General features: G+C 40.7%; 1 pseudogene; it reads right to left on the bottom strand.

The window, feature by feature from the left end:
* Positions 1-2,696: 2,696 nt before the first annotated feature.
* LOC110549892 (U1 small nuclear ribonucleoprotein C-like) lies at positions 2,697-3,195 on the bottom strand (annotated as a pseudogene).
* Positions 3,196-8,660: the final 5,465 nt, after the last annotated feature.

Genomic DNA, 8,660 nt, shown 5'->3' with positions numbered 1-8,660 from the left:
CATTGGCTTATTGAGTTGGATTTGAGTGAATAGTTTCTTTGGTCTTTTTTGAACTTATCTGGGATGACTAGAAACAGCCTCTCTAGGAAGCAACAAACAAGAGTTGGTACTTGAGCAGCGACTCTACAGAATCAAAGATGGAAGAGTTGCATAACCCTTCCATGGGTGGTGAGATATGTAAGTGATGCTGAGCTATATCAGAGTGACCTTACACAGAGGAGTAATTCTACAAAAGCCATCTTTCCACATGTAGTATGAGATGGTGACCTCTTGTCTATAGTGCCAATTGGCATAAAATATGCCCAGACACTGAGCTATCTGAGAGTAGAGTAGCCTTGGGTGGAATTCCCAAGTGGCCATGTTCCTCTGGTGTGTTAGATGGTGGCACATCCCCTTGAAGAGTAGAATCTACCATGTAAGTGCAGATGTGACTCACAAATAGCTGATGGGACAAGAGAATATAGGAAGAGCCTGGGAATTGATGTGTAATGGGACATGAGCTTTTCCAAGCAGGAGGACCTCTAGGGTTTCTGCCTGGTTTGTAGCTTAGGCTTTTAAGGTACTGAAGCTCTCAGGAGGAGAGTAAAGAAAAGAAGGACAAATAGACAACAATGTATGTCTAGGCCACCTTAAAGTAAATGTGACAATTTGTGCCGAGTTAAAAGGAGTCTCCTAGAAAGAAAGAACTGGCAAAGTCTAGTGTCTTCGAGTGTCTGGAAAGCTTTGATGGCTGGACAACAATTCACCAAAGGGCTTTAAAAGCATTTATGAGATAGAGAGGTAGAGAGAATCCCCATCATGGTGCAGGTGTGTCTTGCTTCACTTCAGTCCCTGAAAGCATCTGGGGGGATGAACAACTCTGAATAGAGGTATAGAGAAAGCAGTAAGGATGGAAAAGGTTAACCCTGTACTAGGAATGGCAGTTATGCCCCAAGCGTATGCTATGGACCTTTCTCCCATTCAAGAAAGCATATTGGGAACACAAATTGTTCACCTTTTCAGCAGCTAGGGTAGCAAAGGTGCCACCGATCCAGGCCATGTTGTACAGAGGTAGAGAGAATGAAAGAACGGGAGAGGAAATATTGTGTAGCTGTTTCATGCAGATTAAACCTTTCCAACATGCAGTGACGGAAGAGGCTGGTGAGGTTCACAAATCATAAGAAACCAGCAAATTTAAGAGGTTTATACAACTTACAAGACTCACACGGCCCCTGCCTGTGGTTTTACAAGCAGTAAAATGTTATTTGAGGCGAGGAGGATGGGGTGTAGCTGCCTGCTAGTTGCAGAAACACTTTAGAGATGCAGTTTGCAGCCGTGATGGGGTGGGATTGTTTTCAGGAATGCAGCTGCCTTTGAGTCATCCATGTTTCAGTAAACTTCCCCTTGTCCATGCTCCTGCAAGTAGCCCCACTAAGCTCACCAGATGAGCAAGCTTGACTCGAATGAAACAACTTTGATTTGGCACTGTCTTGTTTATATTTTCTCTTAGAAAATTCATGAGGCAAAAGCTAACCTGGGGTAGACAATGAGACTCTGCTTCAAAAACAGAAAGAAAGATAAAGGAGACGGAGAAAGAAGGAAGGGTGTAAGGAAGGGAGGATGAAAGAAAGGAAGTAGAAATTTGTTTTGCTTTTATTTTCTTTGTTGTTTTGTTTCTTTCTTTGTTTGTTTGTTGTTGTTCCCTTCCCCCTTGAAAATAGATACATGTTTTCAAATGCTATTCATTTTTGGAAAGTATTTTTTAAAGCAAAGTAAACAAAAGTCTATCATTGAAAATTATCTTTAAGAATAAAGATAATTGCTATTTTAACAATTGACTATATTTCAAATAACTCAATCACAAATACAAAAGATTCTTTAATATTTAATCCTATTTAAAAAAAACCTAAGCATTATTAAATTACTCACACTAATGTAAAAGAACAGTAGGGAACAAAAATACTGGCTTTTTAGCAATGACATGATTTGCAACTTCAAGGTGAGTTAGAATGAGGCTATCTGACCAGGCTTCTAAAATTACTTGGGGTGCTATATGGATCTAGGGGAGGTGGTGTGACCCACCCAGCGATCCTCTTATTCACACAATGCAGCACAGTCCTGCTCTGAGACACATAAACTGTCATTTAACAGTGCAGAAGAGTCAGAGCTTTGTCTGTGTTTGTGGGCTATGAAAATATACATTGTTGGTCCCAAAGAACAGCTGAAACCACACAACCAAGAATGGACAAACTCTAAGTTAGGAACGAGAAGATTGGTGGATAACCCCTCATTCTCTTCTTTTTAAAAGAAAATCAGATGATTTATATTTAGATGAGCAAATGTTGGCCACCCATTCCTGCCTGAGAAAGGGAAGGGTTTGCCGATCTTAGCAACTTGAGAAATAAACAAAACCTATAATCACATATATTTTTTTTCCACTAAATGTATCCTCTTCTTTGCCTGTTATAAGTATCAAAATGGGAATTTACAGAATATTGAGTATGTTAGGCATTTATTTATTTATTTATTTACTATTTAACTGACCATTTTATTTTCACAGTTCACACTATAAGCGAAAACTACACTTTTTTTTTTTATCCCATTTCTCCCCTCCAAAACTATTCTCTCTGATAAGTGTGGAAGGAAGTCTTCCTTGTCGCGAAGCTAAAAAACACTCGGGCTCAGCACCGAGATCTCCTGGTGAAACAGAACCCTCATCAGTCCGGCTGAGTGGGCACCATCATAGGACAAACAGAAGGTATCATCATTGGAGGCGCAGGGAACATGGGCTTGGGGCCTCCCATGAGTAGCCTCATTCCAGGAGCAGGACCCATGAACGTCATTCCAGGAGGGGGAGGTGGTCCCATCATTGGTTTCATGGGAAGGTCTCCCATATGAGGTGCAGGCATCCTATACCAGGGCAAGGAGGACTGGGGAGACTAGAGGTGGGGGAGGGGAGGAGCCAGGATCATGGCTGCTGTAAGAGGAAGAGCAGAGAATGGAGCTGAAGACATATTTTCCTTGTTGAAATAAAGCCATTGCTGTTTTGTCCGTCAGGCCCTGGGCCTGCTCTTCCATCCATTTCTGGTAGAAGTGTCTGGTGTTCTTTTGTGTCTCCTACCACTGCAGTGCGTCTTTCTCTCAGCTGGAGAATCATGGGTAAGATACGTATCACAGTAGCTCCATAAAATACGTATCACAATAAAACTTAGGCATTTTGCTCCGCAGGCAGTTGGACACTGTGTTGTTCCATGCTGCCGGGAAAACCAAAGTGTTTAAAATCAAATGGGCCAACGCAACCCATATTGCCAAGAAATCATTTTAAAAGGCTGTGAGCTCAATAATGTCATGTCATTTCTCAGTCTCCTTAGTTCCAGATTTCGCTGAAATCCTGTCCTCAGCCACACTCTTTTTTGCCAGTAGTTAACTAGAGCAAACCCAAACCATTGAGCAGTTTGAAACCCTTCCTGATACTTCTCTTTTCTTTTCTTTTTTTTTTTTCTTTTTTTCCTTTCCTGAGGAGGTTGAGAGGATTTAGCTGTGGGAGTTCTTCCCTAAACATTTTGCTCTGGATGTACACTAGCTTTCATTGATTTATCGGGCAAGAAATGACGCAAAATTCCAACCTCTTCTGAATCCCTCCATGAAGAGCTGAGGGAGCTGAGGAGAAGGAAATGGGAAGCAACCTTCCCTAAGCATTGATTTCCCTGAGGGGCTGAAGTTGAAGGGTTCTTGTCAGCTGGCAAAGACCCCCGGTAAGATCTCACAGTGTTCGATTTCCTCTCCCAAGCTTGAGAGGAATTCGTTTCCTTGAGAACTAACGACTTGCCGAACAGTCGTCACTTTTTCTATTGTCTGTGAGAATCTAAGAATACTCAGGGCAAGGACCAAAATGAGTGGGAAGGGCAGGATGGGAGGGGGGCAGTAAAGTAAAGGACACAAGTGAGAACAATGTAGAGGACATATATTTATGAAAATACCATAATTGAGCCATCATGCTGTGTGCTAACTTTAAAAAAAATTTTTTTTTGGAAATTATATCAAGTAAATAAAAAATGAAGTTAAAAACAGTAACACACTTCAAAAAACAAAACAAACCAACCAACCAAAAACCCTTTTCTATTATGACAAAAGCCTCAAGAAGATCCAAAGAACTAGAAAATTTGAACACAGGGGTCTTCCCAGAGACTCATACTCCAACCAAGTACCATGCATGGAGATAACCTAGAACCCCTGCACAGATGTAGTCCATGGCAGTTCAGTGTCCAAGCCGGTTACATAGTAATGGGAAGAGGGACTGCCTCTGACATAATCTGATTGGCCTGCTCTTTGATCACCTCCCCCTGAGGGGAGAGCAGCCTTACCAGGCCACAGAAGATGACAGTGCAGCCATTCCTGATGAGATCCGATAGACTAAGATCAAAAGGAAGGAGAGGAGGACCTCCCCTATCAGTGGACTTGGGGAGGGGCATGTGTGAAGAAGTGGGAGGGAGGGTATGATCGGGAGGGGAAGAGGGGGGGGCTTATGGGGGGGATACAAAGTGAATAAAGTGTAATTAATAAGAAAAAAAAAAAAAAAAGAAGACCCAAAGACCCTCTGCTTTAGCTCTGTGGCTGCCAGAGCTTCATCCATCCTCTCTCTCCATCCTCTATCCTCTCTTCAGTGTCATCAAATCTGTGTCATCCAACTCTATGCCCTAAACCAAGCAGGCACTAAACATTCTTCCAATCTGCTCTCCAACCCTTGTTTATGTTTTCTGTGCCAATGCTAATGATCACATTTTTAGTTATTCCTTCTGTGACCCCTGGTATCAGGGTTGTCAATGTTAAAGCCACTCGGTACAGGAATGGGTTAACAGTCAGCCCGCTCTGTATCAACATCTAAACAGGAAAAGACCAGAGCCTTAGAACAAGAGCAACAGAAAGATGCTTCTGGTTTTTATTTTGTGAGTGCATGGCCTGTCTAACTCCTAATTAGCTCTGAGAACTCCCAGGAATTTTACCTCTATTACCAGGAGAGGCAGAGAAAATTCCAACTGAATGACTGGGCTTCAGTTTGCTTTTCACATCAACCAACACACCAATGGATTTTGAGCTATGGTAATAAAATGACCAGTTTAGAGAATCTGAAGTGCCAAGTCCTAGAAAAAGAGCACGAGGCTTAACTGTTGATAGAACTTGGGATGCACTAATTCCCTGGCTTCTGGAGATAAGCCCAGACACATGTGGACTGCCCACTGTTCCCACGAAGTCCTACTTTGCAGAGGCAAGTATTTTCTAAAATCACTTTGATTTTTTTTTTTTGTCTGGCTTCAGCTGCTATAAGTTGAGCGAATGTGTTTATACACCACCTACAGATTTCCAAGCATGGAACTATTACATTAAAGCAAGGATAGAGAGACGATCATTGGTTTTTAAAAGCACTGGTTGCCCTTCTAGAAGACCTGGGTTTAATTCCCAACACCTTCATGGTGGCTCCAACTGTCTGTCAATCCCAGGGAATCCAACTTTCTTGGCCTCCTCAGGCAATGGGCTTACGGTGGAGCACTCTCATCGAGGCACGCAAACACCCGTACTCTGTCTGTGTATTGTTGAACATTTCATTTCCATCCCTGCTCTCTTCCCAACACAGCAGTTTCTGTTGAAGCTCCTGATTACCAGGATTTTATTACAACCATAGAGCCACCATTTGTGGCTGAGTTGTTAACATAATACGAATGTTTTCGTTCATGGAATGTTTTCAGTATTTCTTAAAGTTGACAAATGTGTGATTTTTTTTCCCCTTTGCTAAGAATTCTAACTTTTCTTTGACATGTCAACATGACACATATATGAAATATTTTGCTGTATGTGTTGCAGAGAGGTTCAAGTGTGGACCACTTCATGCATGTCAGGCAGTGGTTCTAACACAGAGCTGCATCCTTAGACCACCTGGCCAACTGTATCACATAATTACCAATTATATATGTATATATATATATATATTTCTATAAGATATTCTTCCTAGATTCTTACACACATGAGTGTTCACATACACATCTAAATAGTTCACACACACACTCTAATCTGTACCCTGTTGTACTGCCATGTAACTCTCAGAGGGAGACTTCCCTCACCACTTTCCTGATGACCCATTCTTCTGTGTCTTCACACTCTTTACCCTCCGTCCTTTGAGGAAATACCTCTCTGAGTGGCTCATCTTTCCGTGACATGAATTTGTTATGTGTGTGGCCACCCTGACTTCCTGTCACCAGCTGCCTTGTATCCAGCAAGGCACATGTGGTTCTCTGGAACAAGAATGTGAACAGAGCTGTAGCCAGGAGTATGGAGATATGTCTGTGATGTCAGCTCTGAGGAGGTTGAGGAAGAAGGACCAGGAGTTCGAGCCCACGGGAGGCTATATACTAAAACACTGAAAAGAAGAAAAACAGAAAGGAGGAAAGTAGGCAACACGATCATACACCAGAGAAGTAGGTGTGTGGTCTCTTCCTCCTTGTGCTGACTGGATTTCCACACAGGCCTACATTGGAAGGCATGTATTGTATACTTGCTGGGGTCTCCATCAGCCTATGCCCTTTCATGACTGAGAGTCTCAGAGCTCTCCTCAAGCATCCTCTGAATTAGACAACTACATAAATAAAAGATATTATAATCTTCAAATGTCTTTAGTCACAGAAATAAGAAGCTTTCCATTACTGTAACGTGACTGTACAAGTAAGAACGCCACAGTTAGAAATTTTCAGAATAAAAGCATAGCCATTATTTTACCCTTTGCTTCTAATTGTTATTTAAATTATTCGATTCCTTTTTATCTATTCTATTATTGTACTTTCTTTTTCTTTAAAGCTCACTTGATCTTTTTTTAATTTTTTCATTTTTATTTATTATTTATACTGTATTCTGCCTGCATATGTACCTGCATGCCAGAAGAGGCACCAGGTGTGAGCCATTATGTGGTTGCTGGGAATTGAACTCAGGACCTTTGAAAGAACAGCAAGTGCTCTGAACCTCTGAGCCATCTCTCCAGCCTATTACTGTATTTTCTTTGCGCTTGCATGTTCTCTGCCTTTCTCTCTCTCTCTTGCAATGGTCTGATCAGGGCATGGCCACGCGTGCCTTTGCTTGGGGTTGCATAGAACACTGCTTTATGTCCCCAACTCTTTGAAAATACCTTGATGTCTTTTCCTTACTGTTTTCTGGAACTCTAGATGTGAATCAGTCTTGATTAATCATGCCCATTCACTTGAGCCCATTATATCTCTTTGGCTTTGATTTTCCTTTCTTGCCACAGAGTTATACTCCAGACCTTCCATTGCTTTCTTGATCATATATTCAAAGTTGAAGAGTTGAATCCAGTTCTCTAATTGCTGTTTTTCTTCCATCCTGACCTTTCACGCATGTAAGAACCTTTATTTTTTAATTTGACAAAATATTACAGTTAATTTAATTTTTTTCTTATTGAATATGACTGTAAGTATCTTAATTTTAAAGCATAACCAATGCAACTTCCTCTCAGTAAGCCATTGTGGATGTTGCATGATCTATTTTCTGTCTGTCTCTCTATCTTATAAAAATCACAGGATGTAGGAATGAGTGACTGTCATTTATAATTTATTCTTATATCATTAAAATATTTTTCTAAGGCAGTGGTTCTCAACCTTCCTAATGCTGCGACCCTTTAATAGAGTTCCTTGTGTTGTGGTGACCCCAACCATAAAATTATTTTCATTGTTACTTCATAACTGCAATTTCACTACTGGTAGAAATCATAATGTAAATATCTGTGTTTCCAGTGATCTTAACCAACCCATGTGAAAGGGTAGAGAATTGCTCTCAAAGGCATTGGACCCAATTATGTTACAGAATGATTGAAGACTTGAAAGAATGTTGGCTTTTGGAAAGGGCTTCAAAATTGTTTGTATTTATGATAAATATGTTTGCCAGGGTCATTTCATTGTAAATATTTATCAAGGGTATTATTCTGACCAGCGAGAAGAGCCTCTGAATCTTAGATATTAAGAAAAACATAACGTGCAAATTTAAAATAACAGACAAAAATAAATGATGAGCGATTTTTTGGTCTGCTGTGTACTCTTGGATGCTATCAAAAAATGTTTCTGTCTTTCCTACAAAGAAGTAACCTCTACTTTTGACTCAATTATTTCAAGCATGATTTTTAAAATAAATATTTCTCTGGGTATAGAAACAGAACATGCTTACTGTAGACATTTTAGAAATGTGGAATTACAGAAAACTCCAAAGGAAGCAACAAAATCATTAGCAACTGCCATACTCAGGGAAAACCCTCGTTATCAGTTGTTTTGTAACCTTCCATCTCAGTGCATACAATAGACATTTGGGGAATTTAGAAAGCTGTGAGCTGATTTCATTATCAACACATAGCAAATATCTTTCATGCCACTGAAACATTATTTTAAGGTGAAGCATCCAAACACATGGATGGATGGAATCACTTAATCTCCTGTCCCTGACCTTTAGACGGTTGCCAGTTGTTCGCCGTCATAACAGTGCTACAAAGATACCCTAGCATATAAATCATTTGACAGCTTGCGGCTATTTCCCTGACTAGAAAGCCTAGAATAGGCTGGGAAGGGCATACGTAATTAATGGTTCCAAAACCTCCAATTTCGTGTCATGCTAACTTTCAGCAAGGCCATTCC

The sequence above is a fragment of the Meriones unguiculatus genome, chromosome 20 (genome assembly GCF_030254825.1).
Source record: "Meriones unguiculatus strain TT.TT164.6M chromosome 20, Bangor_MerUng_6.1, whole genome shotgun sequence".
Lineage (NCBI taxonomy): Eukaryota > Metazoa > Chordata > Mammalia > Rodentia > Muridae > Meriones > Meriones unguiculatus.
Note: the sequence above shows the minus strand (reverse complement) of the source record. Positions and strands in the feature narration are given on the sequence as shown.